Here is a 25,568-nt window from a genome sequence, read left to right on the forward strand (position 1 = left end):
GGATACCAAGGGGAAAGGGGTGGTGGTGGGATGAACTGGTTGATTGGGATTGACATATATACACTATTGATACTATGTATAAGATACATAAATAATGAGAACCTATGGTATAGCACAGGGAACTCTACTCAATGCTCTGTGGTGACCTAAATGGGAAGGAAGTCCAAAAAAAGAGGGGATGTAGGTATACGTATAGCTGATTCACTTTGCTGTACAGCAGGAACTAACAACATTGTAAAGCAACTATACTCCAATAAAAATTAATATAAAAATGCAGATTTCTGGACACTGGAGTGCTGTCTGGGAATCTGCATTGTTAACATCCCTCTCCCCACCAAGAGTGATTCTGAGACAATGGTCCACAGACAAGACCACATGGGGCTTGGACGTCTGTCCAGTCATGACCTAAGTGCCATCCTGCTGGGAGCCATGAGGGGCAGCTGCGTGGTTAAGGGCTCCCAGACACCCTTGGCCGGAAGGGTTAGGGGCTGCCGTGCTGCGGCACAGAGGAAGCACTGTCAGAGAGAAGTGGTAGTGGGAAATGAAGGGCAGGTCTATGAGCTAACTCAAATCAGGACAGGGAGTAGGCCCCCTCAGCAGGGGAGGGAATTACTCTGAGCAAGGAGCCCTCTCCAGCACTCCTGTCCCCTGGGCACCCTGCCCCAGGACGGCCAGGCAAATGTCATGGAGATGCAGTGGTGGGGAAAGCTGGTCCCCAGCAGAGAGGGAGTTCCACAGAATGGCCTAATGACTCCATAGGGACCAGAGACTGTGTTCGATGAGTCATGCATTCCTCAGCAAGCACCTGCTGTTGGACAGGAAGAAGAAACCCAAGACTGAGACATGCAGCTCAAGAGGAGACCCTGGAGAGGGTGCAGACAACGTGGCATTTCCACAGACAGACGCAGGGCAGGAGTGTCTGGAAATGTGTGTAAGTTATGTCTTCTGAGCCGTCCTTGATTTGAAGGCCTGGGAGGGGAGCTACTGATAGACAGGGGTGTGGGGAGAGTGAAGGGCGCAATGTTTGGGGAGCATCTACCACGTTTCCAAACACCACGTTGTTTGATTGTCACGATATTCTGACTGGCTTACTCACATCCACTTTACGATGATGAAACCAAGACTGAGATGTTCACCAGCTTGTTCAAGGCCACAGGCTTACAAACAGTTGGAATCTGAACTCGGGTCCGTATGACTCAAGCCCCACGACCTTTCCATATTCCCTGCTACCTCTCCCTCTCAACCTCCAACAGCGGTCAGACATTTAAGAAGTTGCAAAACGCTTTCTCACACGTTATCTCGTTTGATTTTTCACAAACACCTTGCGTCAGGCAAGTATAAGTCCCACTTTATGGATGAAAAATTGACCTTCAGGTAAAGAATAACCTGCCCAAGATCAAACAGTTGGTAAGCAGCTGGGAACTTGGGCCTTAAGCACAAGTCATATGGCTCTAAATTTGCCACAATCCCTTGTCTGGACACTGAGAAACACAGTCCAGCCCTGTCATAAGTCTCAGAGAATCTGGGGACACCACTGCTTAGAGCACAGCTTGGTTTCATGACGACTGGTTTTACTAAAGCCCTTTAGGAACTGAGATAGATAGGCACAGGGATGTGTCATCTTGGACATCTGTGCTGACTCCACCCACAGGGGTTTTCCCAGGCATTCTCCCTGGTACACCTGGTCATCACAGGTCAACACACAACACATGTGAGTACAGTGCTCTGGGGTGCCCTGCAGTACCCGGACTGCTCTGACGTGCCGAGTGTTCACATAGGGGCAGCCATCATGGACCCTCCATTCTGCTTGTGTGTGCACTTGGGGATTATTCACTGGGTGGCTTCTCCCCACGATACCAGCAATCATTCTTTGCCCATCCTGGTTTCTCCTTGCTGCTGCCTCTCCTCTAGGAGATGCAACCAGTGCTCTGCAAATCAGACCTAATTAGACCAGCAAATCGGTGTACTCAAGCCATCACAGCACACTCCAAGCACAAGTGGAAATGCTGTTTGGATTATCCTGCAACGTGCTTGTTGTGTCTGTTGTGTTTCCTTGGACTACCCATTCTCTGTTTACCGCCTTCCATCACGTCCCTAATGGAGAGGCAGGACGCAGTCCCCCACAGGCCAGCATTCATCTTCCCAGTCTGACCCTCTTGCAGGCTATTAAGCTGCTGTTGCAAGATCGAGGAGGGGAGAAAAATGAAAGCAGCGCACAGAGAGCAGCGAGGGCAAATGGGACTCTTTTAGAACCGGATCCATTGATAAGTCAGGACAAGAAGAAACAGCCTTAAGCTTTGAGAAGGGGAGAGCTCCCCAGATGGCAAGGCCAGGTGAGTGGACCTCCTGGCTGGGCTGTTCACAGGAGGAGGCCAGGCTGGGAGGGTCTCTGTAGAAGGCTGGGCCTCCTAGGAGCCCAGGCCCAAGGAAGTGAGGCAAAGGTTACTGACGTCAATGCTGCCCCTGCCTCAATTAAAAGATTCGCTATTCTCCCTATCCCACTCCGGTCCTCTCCTTCCAAAGCACTGTAGGAAGAAAACAGAGAAGCCTACAGACCAGCCATACAATAGACCCACGATACCAGCCCCACCAGGCCCTCTCTGCTGCAATCCTTTTATTCTTCTCTTGCTGCTGCCCCGGTACACTCTGCAGAGCCCTTTCCTAGACCTGCTTCTCACTGTGACCCCGTCTGCACCCTGTCCTCTGGACAGGTGGCCTTGCCGACTCGTGGGGCTGATGGGATGGGCAGGCATGACCTCCTGTGCCCTCCGGCACTGTGCCTCCCTGCCCACACACACCTCTGCCCAGCTGCTAGTCTTCTCTTCCCTCTGTCTTAAGGAAAGAGGTTTTCTCCTTTTAAAAAACCAACCTCATCCCTTCCCACTTCCTCAGGAAACTCAGTCCCTCACTTACCCTCTCTCTGCCTTTAAAACCAACAATAAAAATGCCACTTTTGTCTGGTCCTCCTCCTAAGCAGAGCCTTCTTGCTTAGCCACCTGTGAGCTGCTTTTCAGTCTCACAGCTCTTCTCAATCCAGCAGCATTTTCTCTGCTTTCAGCCTCCGGGAGCTCTTGATGGACTCATCCAGCACCGCTAGAAGCCCTTCCTTCTCGGAACTCTCTCCCTGTCTTCTGTGCTCTCCGGTGCTCACCCTCCCTCCGGGATCAGCCTCTCCTGCAGGCTCATCCCCCCTCTTCCTTGGCCACCTCCCCGGTACTCTCTTGTCCCGTTGGCAGCACCATCACAGTGACCATCAAGTCCTTTCTCTCCATTCAGTCCCTAAGCTACCAAACTTCAACTTGAGTCCTTAGAACAGTGGCCCTAAATCAGACACGCCACACCCTCTACCCCAGTACTGGCTGCACCTCCTAACAAGCCCATCCTCTCAACAGGCCATTCTGCCTCCCCACCCATGACTCTGCTCTCTTTAGGGAGAGGAGTCAACTCTTCCTTTGAAGTGGCCCTGATGACAGAGAGTGGCCATACATTCCCAGGGGTCTGAGGACATAGTCCCAAATGGCCTGCAGAAAGGTCAAAATGACACTGGAGTCTTGGTTAAACCTCTGTGACCTTCCTGCCAGACTGTATTTGCTTTCCTCTAGTGTTTCCTCCCTGAGCCTGGGAGTCAAGGAGGTACTGCTCCCGAGAGGCAGGTCCCAGGCCTGTTCTTCCGTGTCCAGCCGAGTCGCACCTCCTCTAGGACACCTTCTCCAGGAAACACCGTCTCTCTTTCCACCAACTACCACTGGCTTTAGGGCCTATACCATTTAGTTTGGTGTTTAATTAATCGCTTTGAGGCTGGGTCAACACCGTTAGCAGTTCCTTGAGGGCAGGGCCCACGGTCTCACCCTTTTCATCTGTCCCTCTGACACAGGGCCCTTGCTAAGGCCTTGACTGCACTAAAATCACAGGTTCCCTCTGAGGTCATGGGACACGTTTCCAAACTCCCTCCGTGGAAGTCCCGCCCTGGAGACCCCACTTGTCCCCACTGTGTCCCTGGAGGCTGAGGCTAGCTCTCTTGCCACCTCACCTCTACAGACAGAGGGATGGCACAGGGGCTCGAGCAAGCCGTCCCCGGGGTGCGGTGCCCGGGATGGAGACCAGTTATAGCTCGTGGGGCCTTTCCAGTCACTTAATCGCATTTGGCTCCACACCTGAGGTTGAGGATTCCAACTGCTCCACAAATCCTCCTTAATTAAACCTCCTGAGGCCCCTGCCGAGTGGCAAGAACTCAGCTCCTCTTCTACAGGCAAAAACGCCCTGGTGGCCTTCTTGGCTTAGGGCGGGCACTTTCTGGACCCAACCCATGGTCTGTGCAGCCTGCACCAGCACAGCCTGCCTGGAGCAGCTGAGAGGGTGGTGGTGACAAGAAGCAGGAGCTGGAAGGGCTTCTCTGCATTGTGCTAAAATGAGCAACCTGCAAATTAGATGCAAAACACCATGCAAACATGGCATATAGTAATTTGGAACCAATCGCTTTGGGCATTTTAGGCAATAAAATGCCAGCCTCTGTATGTGATCGTATTTACTGCCCCGATTTTCCTTTTCTGATATTCCAAGTAAAACTGAAAGTGCAGTTATGTAAGATATCAAGAGGGATGTGTTTCTCTCTTGTGAATGTCTAGGCACAGGGACAAGTTAGACATTACTGCTACCTATGTAAAAAAAAAAAAATGTACTGCTACAAATGCTATTTCATCCACATCCTCTCTGGCAAACATTCCTGAGCACCTACTGTGTGTCAAACACTAGGCTGGGCACTAAGAGCATGAAGTGCCATCAGCTGAGCTCAGTACAACAAACAAATCTATTAGATGCCTATTACTAAACACTTATTAAATGCCACCTACTAGTTGTGTGACCTTGGGCAAGTTAGTTTCCTCACTTGAAAATGAAATAATGCAAACGTGCTTCAGTGGGTAAGTGGTTAAACTGCAGCACATCCCTGTCAGGGAACACTACTCATTAACAAAGGGGTGCAGAGTGCTGAGGCAGGGGACAACTTGAATGAATCTCAAGGAAACTATGCTGACAGACAAGAAGCCAATAGCAAAAGACATAGATTGTATGATCCCATTTATATAACATCTGTGAAATAACATGATCATGGAGATGGAGGGCAGATTAGAGGTTGCCAGGAGTTAGGGATGGGGGTGTGTAGCTATGAAGGTTAGCACCAGGGAGCCTTGTGATGGTGCAGTTAAGTATCTTGATTGTGGTGGTGGTTACACAAAGCTACACACACACAAACAAATGAAATCTGGATAAGCTCTATGAATTTATCAACAACCGTTTCCTGGTTTTGATATTGAACCATAGCTTCATAAGACGTGCATGTTGGGGGAGGCTGGATGAAGGGTACTCGGGACTTCCCTTTACATTTCTTTGCACTTCCAGTGAATCTATACTTATTTCGAAACAAAAAGGCTTTCTAAAAATAGGGTATATAGTACCTACAAGATGAGCTTATTCTTAAGGCTCAGTGAATTAATATAAAGCACTTAACATATCTAGCACACAGCAAGCCTTCATTACATGCTGTTGGTGTTGTTACTACTACCTGCCAGGCACTGGGAGCAGCGATGTGAGTAAGTCACGGTCTGTGCTCTCAAGGAGCTTCCAATCCAGCATGATAGGAAGATGCAGCAAAGACATGTTTAATACGGCATGCTGAGTGTGCTCAGTACATGGGAGGAGGTCTCTGGGCTTTGGGGAAGGTTTCCTGGGAAAGATGTCAGGAAAGAAGTACAGGGAGAGTCAACCAGGTGAGGAGTGTATGAAGGGCACCCAGGCAGAAGGAACAGTCGAGCAAAGCTTACCGGTGTGGAGCAGCATGGGAAGGCCAAGAGGCAGTTGCTTTTACTTGGGTATTTAGAAGGCAGAGAGTGGTAGGGTGAGAGGCTGCAAAATAGGCAGAAGCCACTCCAGGGAGGCTGTGTATGCCCCAAGAGCCCAGGCATCCTCTGTCCGGAGGTGAGGGTGAGGGGCCACTGTCCGACACCCTCCTCAACCACCCTCGTTCTTTCCTCTGGATTCTCCAGGCCCTCCTGCTCCTGGGACCCAGAGAGCCTGATCTGTCACTCTGTCCTGGCACAGAATGAGGGACTCTAAGTATCTGAGAAAAGCGAGAGGCCCAGTGCAGGCTCTGCAGAGCCCACGTAGACCGGCCTTAACCGCACAGGAGGTATATCTACACAAACCAAACTGCACATCACGTTCCACCCACCTCCTCCTTCCCACCCCATGTAGGGTTTTTTGCTTTTTTTTTTTTTTCTTTTGTACCACTCCTCCTTCCACTACTGTGGATAATCCAGAACTTGGGGCAGCCTCTTTTCTACAAGCATGTATATGCAATGGTGCAGAGAAGCACAGAAGTGGGGCCACAAGCACCAGGTTTGAGCTTAACTCTTTGTTGACCAGTCCCGTGGCTGCAAGCAAGCCATTAAACCTTTCTGAGCAGTAGTTTCCCCCACTGTGAAACAAGCGATCATAACACATACCCCAGCTTCCTCATAAGGGTGGCTCAAAGGACATTAAAAAAAATCAAAACACCATGGTATATGTGAAAGAGCTTTGTAGGCTGCGAAAAATTATTGCTATTGTTCCTGAAAGAACTATTGGTAAAGAGGAGTCTACACCTCTGATTGGAAAATCAGAGTAAATCTCCTTTGAAGCTGGGCAAAGTCTTTAGCTGGGGAAGGACAGTGAAGGGAAAGGAAAGGGGAGAGGAGAAGCAGCCCTGCTTCCTTCTACTGCAGAACACAGGCAAGGCAGCAGTCACCTGGTCATACTCTCAGCTTTTTCCATGAGATCTTTTTCTTGTTTTTTGCGGTACGCGGGCCTCTCACTGTTGTGGCCTCTCCCGTGTGGAGCACAGGCTCCGGACGCGCAGGCTCAGCGGCCATGGCTCACGGGCCCAGCCGCTCCACGGCATGTGGGATCTTCCCAGCCCGGGGCACAAACCGGTGTCCCCTGCATCGGCAGGCGGACTCTCAACCATGGCGCCACCAGGGAAGCCGAGACGAGATCCTTTTTGTATTTAAAGACCTTTCACTAATTAATTCACTCCCCAAATAAGTTTTGAATGCCTAATCTGTGCCAGTGTTACAACAGTGAACTAAACAGACAGTGTCTCTGCCCTCATGGGGTCACAGTCTAGTGGCAGAGATGGACATTTATCTAATAAGCACACCCAATTATATAATTAGATATCATGATGTGTGTTATGAAGGAAGCATATAGGGCATTATGAGAGTGTTTAACAGGGGGCTGATAAAATTCTGGAGGTACCCTGGGGAAGCTTTTTTAAAGAAGGGTTATTTGAGTTGAGATCTGAAAGCTAACTAGAATTGAGGGAGAAATATGGAATACGAAGAGTGATTAAGGGACAGGGGACAGCATGTGTGAAAACCATGAGGCAAAGAGCTTAGCAAAGAATGGTAAGAAGCCAATGTGTAGAGTGTAGAGCATGACAGTGGTGGGCGCACTGGGAATCACTGAAGAGTTTTGAGAGTATGGGAGACTGTGACCAGATCAGATTTGTGTCCTTAAAAGATCATTCTAGGGACTTCCCTGGTGGTGCAGTGGTTAAGAATACGCCTGCCAACGCAGGGGACATGGGTTCCATCCTTGGTCTGGGAAGATCCCACATGCCACGGACCAACTAAGCCCATGTGCCACAACTACTGAGCCAGCGTGCTGCAACTACTGAAGGCCGCGTGCCCATGCTCCAACAACGAGAGAAGCCACCACAAGAAGCAGCCCGCGCACCACAACGAAGAGTAGCCCCTGCTCGCCACAACTAGAGAAAGCCCGCGTGCAGCAACGAAGACCCAAGGCAGCCAAAAAAATAAATAATAAAAACACTTAGAAAAAAAAAAAGAGCATTCTAGCAGCTATCTGGAGGCTGAATTGGCAAGGGCAGATGTAGACACCCAAACTAGAAAGGGATTCCAGGGCGCAGGCGAGAGGTAAGGGCGGCCTGAAGTGGAGGCTGCGAGGATGGGAAGGAGTGGATGGACATGGATGCTGCTCCAGAGATCAGACAGGACCTGGGCAGGGACTGGTTATAAGGGGGTAAGGGGAAGAGTTGACGACTCCTGTACACAGAACTGGCTTGAGGTGGTACCATTCAAAAACCAGGCAATGCTGAAGGGGGATCAGGCAGCGGGTAGAGAGGCAGTGGAAGATTAGGAGAATCATGACTGTGTCTTTAGATATGCCAAGTCTGAAGTTTCTTGAGACTCCCAACTTAGCCAACTAGGCAGGTGGACATAAGGATATGGAACTCAGAGGGAAAGACGCAGGCTAGAGATGTACTTCTGGGTGTCACCTGCACGTGGCTGATAACAGAAGCCTTTCATGAGATGGCTTAGGGACAGCTATGCAGTCAGAAGAGAACTCCTTGAACCAGACCATAAGCAATGCCAATGTTTAAAGATAGAGAAGGGAAGGATGAGTCAGCCAAGAAGACTTGGAATAACCAGAAGAGCCAGGAATATGGGGTCAGAGAAGCCAAGGGAAAAGAAGTGTCAGAAAGGAGTAAAAAAATGCTTCTGAGAACTAAAAAGTGTTTCCTGCACTTAGTGATATGGAAAGCTGTTTCAGTAGAGCGATGGGGGAGGAGGCCAGACTGAAGTGGGGCAGAGGAAGGAGTGGGAGGTGCAGAAACGAAGACAGCTAGTAGAGCCAGCTCTTTCAAGAAATCTGGCCCCTAAGAAGAAAGGAGATAAGGCGGCAGGCGGTGGAGTTGGACTTGAGGAAGGTCTCTGTTGTTGTTGAAGATGGGAGAAGCTTGAGCGTGGCGGGAAGGATGTTCCTGAGGAGACCAGAGGACAGGATCTGGAACACAAGTGGAGGAAGAACTGGGCTGCAATGGAAGTGCTGCCTCCTCTGCTCAGACAGGAGGGAAGGGGGAGACGACTGGTGCACAGGCAGCTGGGTCTGAGGCTTTGGCGAAACGAGCTGAGGGTGTTTTCCCGATGGCTTCGATTTCTCTGTGAAGTAGGAGGTGAGGTCCTCGGCTGAGAGTGAAGGCGTAGGTAGAGTTTTGGGGAGGGAGGTGTGAAACAGTCATTGTGGAGAGTCGGGAGGGAGATAACCACGGGAATGTGCTAGGAACACCAGGCACTTCTGAAGGATAAGCTGGGTTGGTGATGGTGAATTTTTAGAGGTCCCAACCTGCCTCATTTTGTCTTTTTCTAGCAGGCTTGTGGTCTGGATGCAGGCAGAAAGCAGCAGACAGAGTGATTAATCTGGAACTGGGATTTTGCCAGACCGGGCAATAAAGACGGAGGGTCAGGAGAGTTTAGGATATTGGCAGGAGAGTTCTTAAAGTGATGGAACATGGAATTCATCTGGACTCAGAGAAGTCAGAGGAAGGTCACGGATGGCAAGAAAGTAGAGGTGCCAATGGACCAAAGGATCTAGAACATAGGTCCCAATGGACCTACGTCCATATGGACCAAAGGTCTCAAAGAGGTTAAAAAACAGCTGTGTGGGAGTCTGAGATAACAAGCTGGGGAACCAGGAGGTGGTGAGCAGAAAGCAGGGTGCTTTATTAGGTGATTTCCAGGTGATGGCAAGATCTAGGGTGTGACCTTGGGAGTGAGTGGCTGAGGCCGGGAAGCTGGTGAAGGGGCTGATGGGTCTGGGGGTAGAGTGAGTTGCCCATCTAGTCATTGATCTCCCCCAAAACAATGGACAGACTTGGAAAGGGAAGGATGTCTATGGGCAGATGCCAAAGGCTTCACTGAACAAGAGGGTGGTTGGTGATGATAAGGGGGAAGCAGAAATGCAGCCTGACTTTTATGAGATTAGGGGAATAATGGTCTCTTAGAGAAATTACATTCCCTTGTACCTTAAGTATGTTCTCCAGAGTGAAAGGTCAGAAAAGAAAGTGGAAGGAGTCTTGAGAAGAGGTAATAGATATAGCGCATGGTCAGAAGTTCGGAAATGTATACCTAGTCCTGATGACACTTACATGCTGTGTGACCTTGGGCAAGTCCTTTCCCCTCCCTGGGCCTCAGATTTTGCATCAGTAAAGATAGGTTGGGGGAACTGGCTAACCTAAAGCTCCCCAATCGATGTTAGGGTGCCACAGATGGGTTACAGGTGTGCTGAGACATTGACCCCCCCCCCTTAGCCCTCGGGTCAGTCAGAGTCCCAGAGCCGCTATCATTGTGTCTGTGTGCCATATTGTGAACAAGAGGGCGGGGTAGCGTGGGCCAGATACTCTCCAGGGCCCCAGCCGTCTCTGACGTTCTGTTTGCGCATCTCTGGCACTCGGTCTTGGAAGAGGCTGCGGGGAGGCTGATAGAAGAACAGACAGACTCCTGCTGCAGGCAGAAGTCCATCTGCTGGCAGAGATGGAAGCCAAGTTCCCAGCTCCCTCTTGCTCTCCTCGCCTCCCTCCCAGCACCAGCTGAGCGAGCTGTGATCCGCTCAGCTGCCCAGGTGAGGGGCAGGTGCATTTGTTCCTCTTCCGTCTGGTGGCTGGGTGGTCGCTGGCAGCCCCCTCAAGCCTCAGCAGCACTTCACCCACTTTCCAGTTCTAAAAACAGACTCACCATTTCTGAGGAGTCAGGCAGAATGTCTCACTGCACATGACCCAGACAGAGCCTTCACAATGCTGACCTTTCTCTTGGGGCCAGCCACTTCTCAGACATCCATGGAAGATCCACTATGTGGCTGACCTTGGGCCACCCTCTCTCTGCCACTAGCCCTCCCTAGCCTCCCCCTCCACCTCCTGTCAGATGCTATATGCTTAGAGAATGCACAGGCAGCCTAACTGCACCCTAATCATAAAATATTAGGAAAGGCCGGCACCTGGCCCAGTACTCTGTACACAGTAGATACTCAGCAAATATTTACTGAATAAATGAAGACTATTCTCGAATACTTAGAAAAAGAAAACCCTACGAAGCCCACCAGAATTTTTAAAATTATTGATCACTTTGCTCCTATTTATTGGAGTAGATAAAAGATTATTTTTTAAAATTCTTTAATATTTATTGGTGCCTACTATATGCCAAGTATTGAAGTGTGAGCTGGTTTCACTTCCACAACCCTGTGAAATGGGTATGTAAATCCCATTTTACAGATAAGCAAACTGAGGCTCAAAGAGAGGTTAAGAGACATGTCCAAGGTCAAAGAAGTGGTAGACAGCGGCGCCAGGACTCTAACCGAGATGTATCTAGCTTTAAAGATGGGGCTCTTTTTCAGCACACCAGGCTGCCTCTCTGCCTAAACAGAGACCAGGATGGAGACGGAAGCGAAGGAGGAGGCAGTGAAGTGTGGAAGACTGCGTGGCACACAGGCGAGGCTCCCCGCTGCCTTGCCCTGGGAAAGTGGTTTTGAGGTTGGGTAAGCTTTGCTGAAGAGAAGTGGAGAGGGTCAGGGCCTCGCTCATCTCTCCGCCTTTGATTGCTTGGCTGGCTCACCCACTGCCTATGCAATCTGGCATCCCGCTCAGCCACTGCCTAGCTTGGTTCTCTGAGCGTGTGAGAGGCCAAGACGTGGCAAAGACCTGTCCTGTGGATATACCACCCCTGTCCGCTCCCCACAAGGTGGGGAGACTACTGGGCCCAGCAGAGACCCTCGTTCTCAGGGCCAGGGGAGCAAGCAGGAGACGTCAGAAAACACGAGTGGTCTGACCTGCACGGATGAACACGGCTGTCAGCCCCCCACGCCTGCCCGCTGCTGCCTGACAGGTGAGCAGCTGTGCTCGACATCTGTCTGTCCATCTGTCTCCAACTCAGGGGCCTGGAGAGAGCTGATGCTCCTCAGAGAGGGGAGGCCCTGGACCTAAAGCAGCTTCTACACTGCAGATATTCATCAGCAGGGAACAGGAAGGGTGGGGAGGGAAGAAAAGGGTGCCTCTATCACCATCCCAAACTTGAACGTCCTCCCCACTGCCAAGCCCCCCTCACTTCCCCCGCCCTCCCCCCACTAGCTCCCCTAGCTCTGCCTGCCAAGCTCTGCAAATTACCACACATGCCAATAAGTCATTAGAAACCAGAGCGGCAAATGTGGGGTTGCCATGGAGACCAACACCCGGAGATGGCAGCCCTGGGGGCTGGCCAGTGGCTCAGGTGTGCTGTGCGGGAGAGCTGGGTAGGCCAAAACGCCTGGCAGAGGGGAGATAAGGCACTAGCGGAGTGCTGACTTCAGGTGGGGCACCGGGCTCTGCCACCTCCGCTTCCCCCTCCCCCAAGGCCCTGTGTGCTGCAAGAGGGCAGGTGCAGCAGGGCCAGCGGGCCAAGCCCCCTCCCTTCATAGAACTGCATCTCTGCCCAGAGGAGGTGGCTATGACCAAGCCCACCTGGGGACCAGCCCCAGGGTGAGGGAGGCTGACAGCCTTGAGCAACCCGAGCTGCTGGCCTATGTCTAGAGGAAGAAGCCCCTCAGTGAGGGGCTGAGGGCAGGCCCAGCACTCAACCACTTTCTCCCATATTCCTGAACGTCGAACTCACTTGTGCTCCTGGCCAGTGCTGGGCGCAGCACCCAGCTCTTCACAGGTGAAAGCACCCACACATCTGCTGCACACGGGTAAGCGGGTGAGAGAACGAACGCGGGTGAGCACCCGAGATCTCTGACGGGACGGGAGCAGGCCCTGGACTGAGTCTTCCAGTTCAGTGTGACCTCTGACAAAGCCCCTTCTCTCTGGGCCTCGGTTTCATCGTGGCGAAAATAACCAGATTGTGTTTCAGACACAGTGCATTTCAAACTGGCTCTTCAGAGCCTCGGAGTTCTGAAAGCGATTCCTCCAGGGTCACGGGTCAGAAGGAGGCCGAGTAGTGGGGTTCTGGTCCACTGGCTTTGCCTCATCTACAGCACCCTGTATTAATTTCCTGTTGTTGAGGTAACATACTACCACAAATTTACTGGCTTAAAGCAACATAAATTTATTATCTACAGTTTGAAAGGTCAGAAGTCCAAAATGGGTCTCACTGGGCTAAAATCAAGGTGTTAGCGGGTGCGTGTTCCTCCGTGGAGACGCCAAGGGAGAATCTGTTTCCCTGCCTCTTGCAGCTTCTAGAGGCTGCCGCACTCCTTGGCTCACAGCCCCTTCCATCTTCAAAGCCAGCAACGGCCAGTCGGGTCTTTCCCATCACTCTGACGCTGACTTCTGCCCCCCTCTTCTACATTTACAGGACTCCTGTGACTACACTGGGCCCAGCTGGATAATCCAGGATAATCTCTTTATTTTAAGGTCAGCTGATTCGCAACCTTAATTCCCTTTGCCCTGTAACATAACAAATTTACAAGTTCTGGGGATTAGGAGGTGAGCATCTTTGGGAGGCCGTTATTCTGCCTACCACACATATAGCTTTGCCTTGAAATATGGATCAATTTCTAGAAATGTTTGAAAGCCACATGACCAGAGGACTCAGTTGCCATCAGTTTTAAATGCTCTGGCCTGGACTCCTCCTTTCCTCCCTGGAGGATCCTCACAAGGAAATTCAGAGGAACTCTGGGGTCTGCCCATTGAGTGTGAATGCCGGCAGGCTTAGGCTGTCCTGGTGCGGTGTGCAGAGAGGTGGGTCTCTGTGTCCACCAGAAAAGAGGTCTCCAGGGAGGAAAGCATGAGGGCTGTTGTGGAGAACCCGCCAGTCTCAATTTTCTCCTCTCCCCTCCCTCTGTACCCATATATTCAGATTACCCTGCAGTCATCTGTTCTTGTTTTTGCTTCCAGGTAAGGTCAGATGGAGCTAGCTGTGTGCATGTGCGTCCATGCATGCATGTGAATGATCTTCCCCCATCAGACTGGGGATCCCTGAGGCCATGTCCTTGTTTTCCTTGGCTCCCCATTACCCGTCCCCATCCATTGGCACTGCACCTGGTGCAAAAGGTGTACTGATTTGACAGTAAAAGAAAATTGAGACAGTGGCCCTTCTTCCCACATCGTGACCTTCAACACTGTCCCTTCCTAAATCCATCCAGAGGAGCCCCCAGATTATTTGTAATAAACTCCAGAAACAGTACCCAAGTTCAGAAGGCACAGGTTTTAGAATCCTCCTGCTAGCACATTTCTAGGCCCACAGTGATCAACACTTGCCCCTGGGGGAGATGGTGGCCTCACGTTCTCCTCCCACATAACATAACCTCTGTTCTCACCCCTGCAAGATACTCTCTGCTGACTGCCTGGAACCCAGTGGGGTTGAATAACCAGATTCTTATGAGAAAGGTGCCCTAGGTATTAATCACAGCCCTAGTGTTTTATGATTTTATGCAAATTACTCACCCTCTCTCAGCCCTTTTTTCCCCCTTGGTATAAACCATTCCCATTCCTACTTCTATCATATGTCCCAAGGGATCCTGGAGAAGAAATGTGATGCAGGAGGGGAGAGCTATTCTTTGGAGGTACGGCCCTGGGGAGACTGAAGAGAAAGGGAACTAACATTTACTGAGCTTCTACTTTGTAGCAGGCACTGTACACAGATTAGCTCGTTTAACGGGGTGGTTGAGAACCAGGGCTCTGGAGTCAGAAAGACGTGGGGCTGAATTCTGACTCTGCCACTTGCTGGCCTCGGGCAAGTTACTTAATGTTTCTCAGCTTTGGTTTCCTCAATGGTAAAATGCGGGAAAATAACATCTACTGCACAGCGCTCTGTGGATTAAGTGAGATAAATGCAGTAACGCTTTTGGCACATCATAAGCACTCAACAACTTAGCTCTTATCATTAGCAACCCTATGAAGTGAGTGCTATTAACCCAGATGTATAGGTGAGGAAACTGAGGCTCAGAGAACCTAAGAAACCGCCCAAGGGCCTATGGTTACAGGAGGGACTCTAACCAGCTCTGATTCTACCTCCTCTGGATTGCAGGCAAGCCCCAGGCTCAGGCCTGCATCGTGGAGGTGGCTGTGCAGGGGAGCCTTGGGGATAGAGCTTGGTGGGCCCTCCTTCCTCCAGCTGCTGAGGGCCCAGCGGAGGGAGAGCAGACCGTGGAGAACACTTAGCCCTTGCGACTCTTGGCTCCGGCTCTCTGGCTGGGGGCCGGGACGGCGCCACCAATGCTCCCACTCTACCTCAGGGCAGTCTCTCTCCACACTCCAGAAGGAAGCCCAACCCCCAGGACCCAGGCGGCCTCTCCAGGGGAAAGAGAGAATCACCCCTCATGGGGGGATGGATGCTCTTTTGGGCAGAATTTCATTTCCATTTTGCCATACATGAAACTAATTGGAATGTTCTAGGAGTAACCTACCAAAGAGGAGCTCAGGCAGTGAGAGGAAGGGAGAAGAGAAGCTGGCTGCAGACAGGGTAGAAAAATGGAGCTCAAGGGAATTCCAGAGAACTGAGCCCCGGACAACAGGGGGCTGAGTGGGGGCTGGTGGATGGCATCAGATTAGAAGAGAGCACATCTGTGAAAACAACTCGAGAGCTGGAAATGGGACCTGAGAAGAGCAAGAGGGCTTCAAGGGACAGAGATCAGCTAGCTCTGCAAACGAGAGGCCCAGAGTACTGGCCTACGGTTTCCATTCTCTACAGGGCTGCTCTCCTGTTTCCTGAGAGGATAAAGGGGACACGAGAAACCTGGGTGATGGGGAAGGGGCTGCTCCAGAGACAGAGTGTCTGCCCTCGGCAGCTTACGCTCCTGCGGCCTTACTCCCACCCACGTGCCCTCCCCTGGCCTGGCCACCCTTCCCCACACCCACAAGATCGCCTCCTGGGAATCCTCCCCTCTGCAGATCCAAACCCCACCCGGTTTTCAAGGCCCAAGTCAGCTGCACCTCCTCGGGGAAACGTTCCCTATATACCCCCCGCAGAGCTCACAGTTCTGATAACATTTATAGTCTACATCACACAATTTAGCACTTGGTTTTAAATACTGTCTGGTATTATTCCCTCCTTATTTCTTGTGAGTATAAGTTTTGCCTTTCCAGCTGATTGGTAGGTTTCCTTACCAGTAACGAGTGTGTCTTATGCTTCTTTTTATTCCCCCCATCCACCCCCACACCCCCCCACTGCCTAGGAGGCAGTGCCCATCATGTGAGGACTTGGTGGGTCAATACTGATTGACTAAATTAGCTTCAATGCCTGGAAAACTTCTTGACCAGCCACCTAAGTAAAACGCAGAAATGGATGGCCCAAACCTTGGGGTTTTAAAAGGTCAGATCATATCACCCCTGCCCTAAACCCTGCAAAGCCTCATCTTACTCTGAGGAAACAAACTCCTCACCCCAGCTCCAGGCTCTCCAAGATCTGGCCTCCTCAAACCCACCAGGCACAGCCCTGCCTCTGACCCCTTGCACCTGCAGTTTCCTCTGCCAGGCGTGCCCTTACCATCTGCCTCCACTTCATCTTTACTCACGTCGTCTTCTCAGCGAGGTTGCCCTGTACAAAGCTACAAAGTCTCCTCTTCCTAACAATGCACTCTTATCCCCCTTCCTGGCTTTATTTTTCTTTTTAGCACTTGCCACTTTCTAATACACAGTTGACACTTGAACGATGTTGGGGAACGGGGCACTGACCCTCTCTCTGCACAGCTGAAAATCTGCATATAATTTACAGTCGGCCCGCTATATTTGCGGTTCCTCCGTATCCACAGATCAAACCAAATGTCATGTAGTGCTGTAGTATTTACTATTGGAAAAAAACCCCACGCAGTTGAAACCCGTGTTGTTCAAGGGTCAACTGCACTATTTACTCTATCCTCAGACAATAAAGTATAAGCTCTAGAGATCTCTGGTTGCTCATTGTTATCTATACGCCCAGTGCCTGGCACAGATGCTTCATAAATACTTGTTGAATGAAGAGACCCCAGCCCCACCCTGGGTCTGAGATGGCCAAGGCACAGTTGTGTTCAGAGATGGGCAACGGACAGGAAATTCTGTAGGTTCCCCCTAGATGTGGGATTCCACCATTTCACCCCTGGGCCAGCTCTGGGGAAATACTTTGAGGTTCGGAGGCCTGGAGCTGTGTGAGCCCCAGTGACCTTCATCCCATTGGGAGTTCTGTCCAAGAAGTAGAAGGTGAGGGGGCGGGGGTGACCGCCAGGCAAGGTAACATGTCAAGTCCCTCCCCTCCGTGTGCACAGCTTTTAGGTTCCTAGCGTGCCCGACAGCCAGCCCTCTGTGGTCTCTCCATCTCCTGGGCATTACAACCCCTGCCCTCCCAGGCCAAAGACAGACACTTTCGTCACCTGCCTCTGATGCTCATTCTGAGAACGCCTTGTAAAGGAACACGACCTTCCCTGACTTTCTTCTCTCCTCACCCCGTTCCTCCCCCTACCTCCCCCCCCCCGGGAGAATGAGGGAAGACAGACCCACCTTTCCTGGGGGACCTGTGCTGGAAGGATCTGCCCCGTGAGATGTTTGTAAATAGGAACAATTGTACTTGCTCTTCCCAAGACACAGGATTCTCCCTTGTTAGAGACACCCCACTGACAGTGCTAATCTCAAGCTTTCCCCACCTCCCTCCGCCTCATCTGGGGTCTGCAGCCCACCCACCCAGAAGTCACTGGGACATCAGTCACTGGGAGAAGACATCTCCCAGAAGTCACTTGTGCATTGGTTCCCACTACTGCGGCCCTGGGGACCGACTCTTAGGGTCCAGCTTCTCTGAGACCACTAGCTCCATGAGGCCTCCAAGGCATTTAGCTGAGGCAGAGAAAACAATGTTGGTTCTCCAGGAGCTGTGACCTCTGGGAGGAAAAAGAAGGGAAACCCTCTCTGAAGGTCCCAAAAGTGGGACAGGCAGCCCCTGGCTTGGACAGGACTTGGGGAGCTTCTTACTGTAGAGGGCGGGGAGAATGGGCAGGATGCCCCCAGAGCACCCTCCAGGCCCAAGGGACACTGGATTCTGGGGGCGTTAAGGAGAGGAGCCCACCGGTCAGAAAGGCTAAGTCCTCCCTTGGTTTTTTTCTAGCTACATGTCCTTGAGCAAGTTACTGAACCTCTCTGAGTCTCAGTTTCCTCATGTTTAAATTAGAGCTAATAAGAGGACCTACCTAATGGGGTATTTTTTGAGGACTTAATGGGAAAATGTAGGTAAAGCACATAGACAGTGCCTGGCACATGGTAAGTGCTCAGTAAATGCCAGCTGCTATAATTAGTGCCATTACACTGTGCAAGGTGGAGGCTGAAGAACAGTTAGTGCCCCAGGAACCCTCTGCCTGCTCTTCGTCTTGTAATTCACTTCAAGACCATCGCATGCTGAGCAGCAGGGAAGGTGTGGGTGGAAGAAATGTACAGAGAGAAACTGAATTCTAAACCAAGCCTGGGTCAACTCACCTCCTAAAAGGTAGGTCCCTCAGGCCAAGGTTTCTCCTGGGTCCCCAGGAAGCGCAAGAAGCCAGAGGACAAGGGCCATGGCAGCTCTGGGTTTGGAGCAGAGACTGCTCAATGCTGGCTTAGAACATTTAGGAGGCCAAGGTCATGAGACCAAATCCCAGCAGGGATGTACCAGGTCCCCTGCCCAAAGGCCAAATGTTTTAGGCTGGAGAGTGTGGGGATGTTCTGGGCGACCTGCCAGCCGCACTGGAAGCTCAGCTCTGAGCACCGAGAACAAAGAGGCTGAGGTAGGATGTGTCCGAGATGCTCCTACTATCTATGGAAGGCAACACACACACGACACAGCCCCTTTCCACAGACGATTCCTGGGCCCCAGGGTTTCCAGGCCCACCACCTCTGCCTGGTTGACTCCTTTTCAAGGCTTGCCCCAATATCATGTCCTTTGATGACCGTTTCCTCATCTGCCGACAGAGTCAGTCACCTCTTTATCTGCTTGTCCCTATATTATAGCACTTGTTTCATTATGGTAAGACTGACTCCCCCATTTAAGAATAGTTATCTGGCACTTACTAAACTCAGTGCATGTATGAACTCATTTAATCGTCACACTCCTCTATGAAGTAGGTACTAGTATTATCCCATTCATAGATGCGGAAACCGAGGCACACAGACGTTACATAACCTGCCCAACGTCGCCCGGCTAGAAGGGGTGGATCTGAGCCGCAGCCGTGTGGCTCTAGAATCTGTACTCTTACTGTCGACTCCTAGAAGGCAAGGGCAACACTGATTTGTCTCTGTCCCTAGCACCTAGCACAGGGTTGAACGCACAGTAGGTACTTAGAAAAGATAGGCTGACTGAGTAAGCACACGCCTGCATGAGGCTAACATGGTTGAATGTTCCAGCCTCTATGCTGCGGGACAGAGAGACCAAGGCCCTCCGGAAAGTATCACATAAAGGCATCCTTCTTATTCACCCTCTCTTAGCCATCCCACCGCACACTGCTGTCTGTCCTGCCCGTTGTGCCTTTTTGTGCAGGTCTCCTGCCTTCTAGTTTTTGTTTCTGTTTATCTCCTGCCTTTGTCTGTTCCTAGGTCACTCTCCCCCTTTCCTGTCCCACCCAGCCTCCATCCATTATCCCTGTCCTTCTCCATAGTTCTTGCAGGCTTGAAAGCCTCCCACCCCCATTCTTTGCCTTGGAGCTTTTCTAGAATCCAGGCTTGCCCAAGGAGGCTGAGGACACCAATGACGTTGACTCATTAGACTGGCCATGGACCAAGCTCCTACACACTGACCCTGAATGGAAACGGCAATTTCTCATCAACTCTACTTAGATGCTGTGTGTGTGTGTGTGTGTGTGAGAGAGAGAGAGAGAGAGAGAGAGAGACTGCCTGCCTAGTTTGTCACACACCTGTGTGGGATCAAGAAGATCCACTGCCCTCCCTGCCTCCTCTCCCAGGGTCCCAACTCCTCCAGGAAGCCTTCCCGGATCCCATGAGAAAGCTTATTCATGCAACCATTCATCAAATCCTTATATATTTTAATATTCTGAGGAGACAAGGCATGCTCCTGAAAAATTTGGTTAAAATGTAATCTTCAGATAACTGTATAAGTTACCAGATGTCACAGACGTAGGGGCCAGGTGAACTGCAGATAATCAGTGATTTCAATAGGGAGACCTCTGTGACCTGGGACAAGTGGTCCAGCCTCTCTGGTCCTCAATTTCCTCGGCTATAAAGCAGATGATAATCCAGAAGTTAGAAGGTTATTAGGAGGATTGAATGAGATAATTTCTGTAAAGCTCCTGACAGACTGGTGCTTATAGGTACTCAGTAACAAATATGTTTCTTTCTCCCTTCTCCATCTGAAGCACTGGCCTTCTACTCAGCCCTCCCAGATAAATGGTAAGATATGAACTGGTCCATCCTTTGAGGTCAGAAATGTCTTAAGGACAGGATGACCCTGGGTCTGTAAGCTTTGCAGTACCTGGTTTACTGTAAGAAGATGGGCCTGTCATGTTAGAGGTCGCTCAGTATAATAAAGATGACAATTTACTAGGATTGTTCACACGCATCCCCCACTGACCCCACAAGTAGTGGGTCTTTGAAACAGCCTGGTGAGCACAGACCTAATCAGCTGGGAAGTCCCGATACAACTTTGGTTCTGCCCTGAGATATAAAGGTTTGTTTAATTGCTGTATCCTCAGCTCCTAAAATAGTGCTAAGCACAGAGTAGGTGCTCAATAAATTGTTGAATGAATGAATTTTTTTTTAAAAGCAATGGATTTCCTTTCCCCTTTCTAATAATAATAATAAAAAAAAGAGGGTAGGTAGGGGGGGCAAGTGGTAAGGTACAGGAGTCATGCAGGGGGAATGCAGCTGCCAGGCCCTCCACCCAGGCTCCTCCTCTGCAAAGGGGGTACAGCAAAGCTAACAGTGCATGTGTGCCCACCATCAGGATGCTCGGGAGCCAGGAGCCAAGTGCACACTCCTGGCTTGAGGTTGAAGCAGCAGTTTATAGAAGAGATGGGGCAAAGGTGGAGACAGACCTGGAAAGGAGGGAGGGAGAAGCCTGGGGAGAGGACGAGAGTGAGAGAGGAGTGAGAGCAGTCTGAGGGAAAAGGGAGAGGAAGAGATGCTTGAGGGGGAAGTGAAGAGTGAAGGAGAAAGAGAGGAGGAGGAAGGAGTGAGGGAGACACGGGAAATAAAGAATGGGGAGTGGAGAGGAATGGTGGAGAGTTACAGAGGAAACCTGCTGTCTCAGCCTGGGTGGAATTCGTCCTAGCAGACCTCTGAGTTCCCCCTGCCATTCAGTGTCTTTGGGTTGGGCTGTGCAGGGGGAGGCTGTAGATTTGGGGGTGCTCCTAGATGCCAGGTGTCTGCCAGACCCTGGGCAGGTCTCAATCCCTGAAGCCTGAGGCCTTTAGTTCCATCCTTTCCAAATAATGAGGTCCCTTCCCACCCCGCATGGGAAGGAGGAGACTCAGTGTGAGCCAAGCCCAGGGGAAGGAAACTGGTCTAGAAGGCTCAGACCCCTAGCTGTGTTCTCTTTCCGTCTTCTCCCCATAAGGACACCTGGCCAGCCAGGAAAGTGGGTCAGGCCACCCACATGTGACTTTTTTCCTAATAACAGCAGGGCCCACAGGCAAGGGGGCCTCAGTGCCCTGTACACAGCCCTGCCCATCCCATGCCCAGTGCTCTTGTTGGAGGGACCTTTAAGGAGCAGTGGGCAGTGGGAGGGGATCTCTGCCTTCTCATTCAGGAAGAGGACATGGGCCAGAGCCCACACCAAGCTGGCGGGGAAGGGGGAGCCTGCCGTCTGCCAGGGTGCATGATAAGACCCAGATCTCCCCATGATGATGACCAAGCTGGCAGGGAGCCGCCTCTACTCCCCTCACCTGGGGTGTCTGTTTTCTCTACCACCGCACCTTCTGGGGTCTTCAAGTAGAGGGCCCGACGGGTCCATTTCTGGCAACTGAGCGCTGCGCCCAGCCCACCCCCTCCAGACCCTGCAAGGTGCCCTATTAGAAGCTGCATTGGTTCCAGCAGACCGGAGCTGCGGCAGCTTGAAAAACAGAGCACAAAGCCCAGCTGACATCCTCCTTCCTGTTCCTTTGATGGGGAAGGAAGGACAAGGACAGAGGGGGAGCACAGCAACAACCCTAGGGCCCACCCTCAGGGTCCAGGTCTCCCGCACCTCTTTAGCTTCTCAGCTCAGCCCTAATGGGGCTCAGGTTCCCCTCACCCGGCGGCTCCCCGTTGGCTGGGCCGCCGAAGCCTACGCCGCCCTTCGCCTGCAGGACAGACGCACCACCTGTGGCTGGCCAGCCCCTCCCGTCGGCTGGGTGCCGCGGTGGGCCCCGAGCTGGCCTTCCACTCCCGGGGCCCGCAGGCTGAGCCCGGGGCCCGCAGGCTGAACCCTAGGCCGGCCCATCCCCCACCCCGAATGTCCCAGCCCAGGCTGCGCGCAGACCCCTGCCGCCCGGGAAGAGGCAGGCTCCGGGTTCCAGATACTTCGGACAGACGCCAAGGCCACCTTGGACACCCAAGCTCCAAGGAAGGGAAAGTCCCCGGGCTCTGGAGCGCTTCCCCTGGCGAGCCCGCCCCTGTCACGCCCTCCCTAACCTCTGCCACCTCGCGGCTCCGCGACATCTCAGGGCCCCGCTCTGCCCAGCAACAGTTTGGGGCGGTTCGGGCCTCTCCGGTGGATTCAGGCCCGGGCGCCCCCTCCTCGGGTCCAGGCTGCGCAGTCGGCAACCGTCTTTCCAGTCTCCAGCCCTCCTTCCCTCTCCCCTCGCGGCCGCCTCCCCGCCCGAGTCCCCGGCTCCCTTACGGGCGTCGCGGCAGAAGCCCGCCCCTCCCCTAGCGCCCGCCCGGCCCAGCGGCCCCCAGCCCGCGCGCCCCGGGTCGCGAGCCGCACACTCACCCCCGGCCGCCAGCCGCCGCCTGCGCCGCCGCGCACCGCTCCGCTCCGCTCCGGCCCGGGCTGGGCTGAGGAAGACCAGTCCGCCCTCCCTCCGCGCGCCGCCCGCGCAGGCCGGGGTGGGGTCGCGGGCGCCTGCCTGCCGCGGAGTTTTCCTGGGAGTGGTCCCGGGGCAGAGCCGGGTTAGGGCGCCGGCAGATCAACCACCTTCCCACCCGCGCCGCGCCCGCGCGTCCGGCGGGAGGCTGGCGACCGATATCGTGCGCTCCTTCCGCTCTCCGCCCGTTCGCAAGTGCAGCGAGCAGGCCTCCGCTGCGCCTCGCGCCCCTCCGCGCGCCCCTCCCCCCGGCTTCTCGCTCGCTGCTCCGCCGCTCTCCCAACCTCCCCAGCCCACTCCGGTCGCCTTCTCCCAGTCTGCCTGCCACGCCATCCTCCACCCCCTCCAGTCCTGCTGCCATTTTAACTCCAGAGTGGCCAGAGGCCCCTTTCTCTCACACACAAACACACACAAACACACACACACACACACACACACACAGAGGGAGGAGTTGGGTGGGGCCAGATGCTGAGGCTTGAGCGTCTGGGGCCGTGGTGTTCTCGTGCTTTTACACGCAAGGCTTGTCTGAAAGAGGAAGGGAGCACAGCGCGTGGATCTGAGAGGGGAAAGGGAACGGCTCTTCTGATATTGCTTCTTACTCCCTTGTAAAGGCCAGGAGGACGGAGGAGAAATTCAGCAGCTTTTAGAGCACAGGTGCAACTCATAAGCATAGCATTTTTGCTTTGCGTGGTGTTATCCTCCCCCAAGTTAACAGCGGACTAAGGGATGCAGAGTGGGTTAGAATTTGTCCATGGCTACGGGTACCGCTCATCCTAAAGAATGGTATGGAATATCCACCCCAACCCCACCAGTTCTCATGCCCTTCCAGCATTGCCCCCTGAAATGGGCAGCTCTGGCTTTCTGGAAGATTCCATCCTGGCCCTTAGCAAAGATATCAATCTCCATAGGTGTTAGGCAGGAACTGGCAAGCCCACTCAGGGGCTTGGCTTTGGGGGATGCCCCTCTTGCAGGCTGGACGTTGTGAACGCTGGGAAAGGAGAGCAGGATGCTGAAGGCGGGTGCTGGGCTGCTACCTGGTGGCTTAGAAAGGCTAGGACACCGCCACTGGTCGGTGCTAAGGAGAGTGTGTCTCCTGCTGGAGCCAACTGCCTGAGGCCCATGCCTTAGTGGAGCCTTGAACCTGGACCACTCAAAATGGACGTGACAAGCTCAGGTCCATGACAGGCCACACCCTACTGGTTCTGGTTCTGACCAGAGCCTGCAGAAGCAACCATAGGGGAGTAGGTGGGGTGGAGCCCAAGGGATGGGGAGTCCTGCCAGGAGTGGCATCTGGTCTGCCTTCCTTCATCCAGGGCTTTAGCTCAATGCCTCCTGTGAGCTGAGCTTCAGAGAGAACAGGGACAGAGCTTTCTGGCTCTGTCTTCTCCAAGGGCACAGCTGGTGGTAACTCCATGCCTGGAGGCTTTTATCAAATCAGCTTGAAGGTCTGTGTGTTCTGTATGCACAGAGGGGGTTCTCACCTTCATGTATTCAATAAGCACATATTAAGTTCTCATTGTACCTCCTAAACCACTCCCATGCCCGCACCCTCCACCCCTACTGTGGGGTATAATGGCCTCAAGGAGCTTAGAGGGACAAGTTGGAACTATATGAAACACATTTTAACATTTCAAGGCAAAGGAAGTGCCGTAGAAATACAGAAAGAAAAGGCTGTTATAGGTTAGGGTTATTCATAAAAGCTTTTACGGAGGAGTTGAGCTTCAAGCTGAGCCCAGATGGAGGGACAGGTGAAACTGGCAGAGCAAACAGGGACTAGCAAATGCAGAATGCAGGAAAGTGGAGACCAGCAGAGCAGAATGGATTGCCTGGTAGGTAGGGGGCAAGGGAGGGAATTTATAGAGCTGCGATTGGATGCCAGGCCTTTTCACACATCTCCCTCATTTTATCCTCTGAGTTGACTCTTACCCCATTTAACAGACTGGAGAATGGAGACTCAGAGAGTTTAAGATCTACAGGCATAATTTGAACCCTGCTGGTTCCTAAGTGGCAGACCCTGTAAGACACATAAGGGATAAGGGAATTGTATCATCTGTGGGCAGAGAACTAGGTAGAGAGTGTGGCCCCAGAGCAGTGGTCCTCAGGCTTAAGCATCATCTAGAGCGTGTGAACAAATGCAGACTCACAGGTCCTACCCCAAAGTCAGATTCTGCAGGAATCTACAGTTTGACAAACTCTCTAGGGAATTCTGATTCAATTGGCTAGATGAACCCCGCTTTGAGACACACTGGCCTGGTGTGTCCATCACTCCCTGGTCTCTCCTGCCTGGGCTCAGCAAGCACAGAGCCCTGTATTCTGGATACTGGGGAACCACAGTGAAAGGAGAACACAGGGTCCCTGCCAGAGGCAGGTTCACGGTGAAGCTGATGAAGCTTAAGTTTTATGGTTGTTCACTTGCGGGGAGGAGGGGAGGAGGGGAGGCCGGTTTGCAAACAGGAAGCATTTTTATGCAAGCATTTCTGGTGAACTGAAAGAAGAGGTGTCCTAAGGAAGGGATCTGAATTTCCAAGGCTTATATAAATTATTGTGATCTTTCTAGTTCTAAAGAAATATCACCATTGGGCCTAATTTTGTATTTGTTCTTGTTCTTAAGAGGGCCCCACAAAACCTGGCTCTTCCCCTGGCCTCTGCCTTCAGGGAGCTCCCAGGATCCACAGACACCCTTGGAGCACAGAGAACCAGAAAGGCAGGAGGACACTGCAGATGGCAGAGCTGTGTGGAACTGCAGGGAGTCCTCAAATTTATCTTGGGTTATATTCCTGGAAAAGGTACTGCAGGTAAAATGATGTAGGTTGAGT

At 52.3% G+C, this 25,568-nt stretch overlaps 1 protein-coding gene across 1 annotated transcript in view; it reads right to left on the reverse strand.

Moving 5' to 3' along the window:
* LRRN2 (leucine rich repeat neuronal 2) overlaps positions 1-23,167 on the reverse strand; it is a 63,275-nt gene extending 40,108 nt beyond the window's left edge. Inside the window, exon 1 of the mRNA XM_030762267.2 lies at positions 22,659-23,167. The gene's annotated coding sequence lies outside the window, so the exon portion shown is untranslated. The remainder of the gene's footprint in view (positions 1-22,658) is intronic.
* Positions 23,168-25,568: the final 2,401 nt, after the last annotated feature.

The sequence above is a fragment of the Delphinapterus leucas genome, chromosome 1, assembly GCF_059928025.1.
Source record: "Delphinapterus leucas isolate spDelLeu-1000000601 "Yukka" chromosome 1, BTC_Dleu_Yukka2, whole genome shotgun sequence".
Classification (NCBI taxonomy): domain Eukaryota; kingdom Metazoa; phylum Chordata; class Mammalia; order Artiodactyla; family Monodontidae; genus Delphinapterus; species Delphinapterus leucas.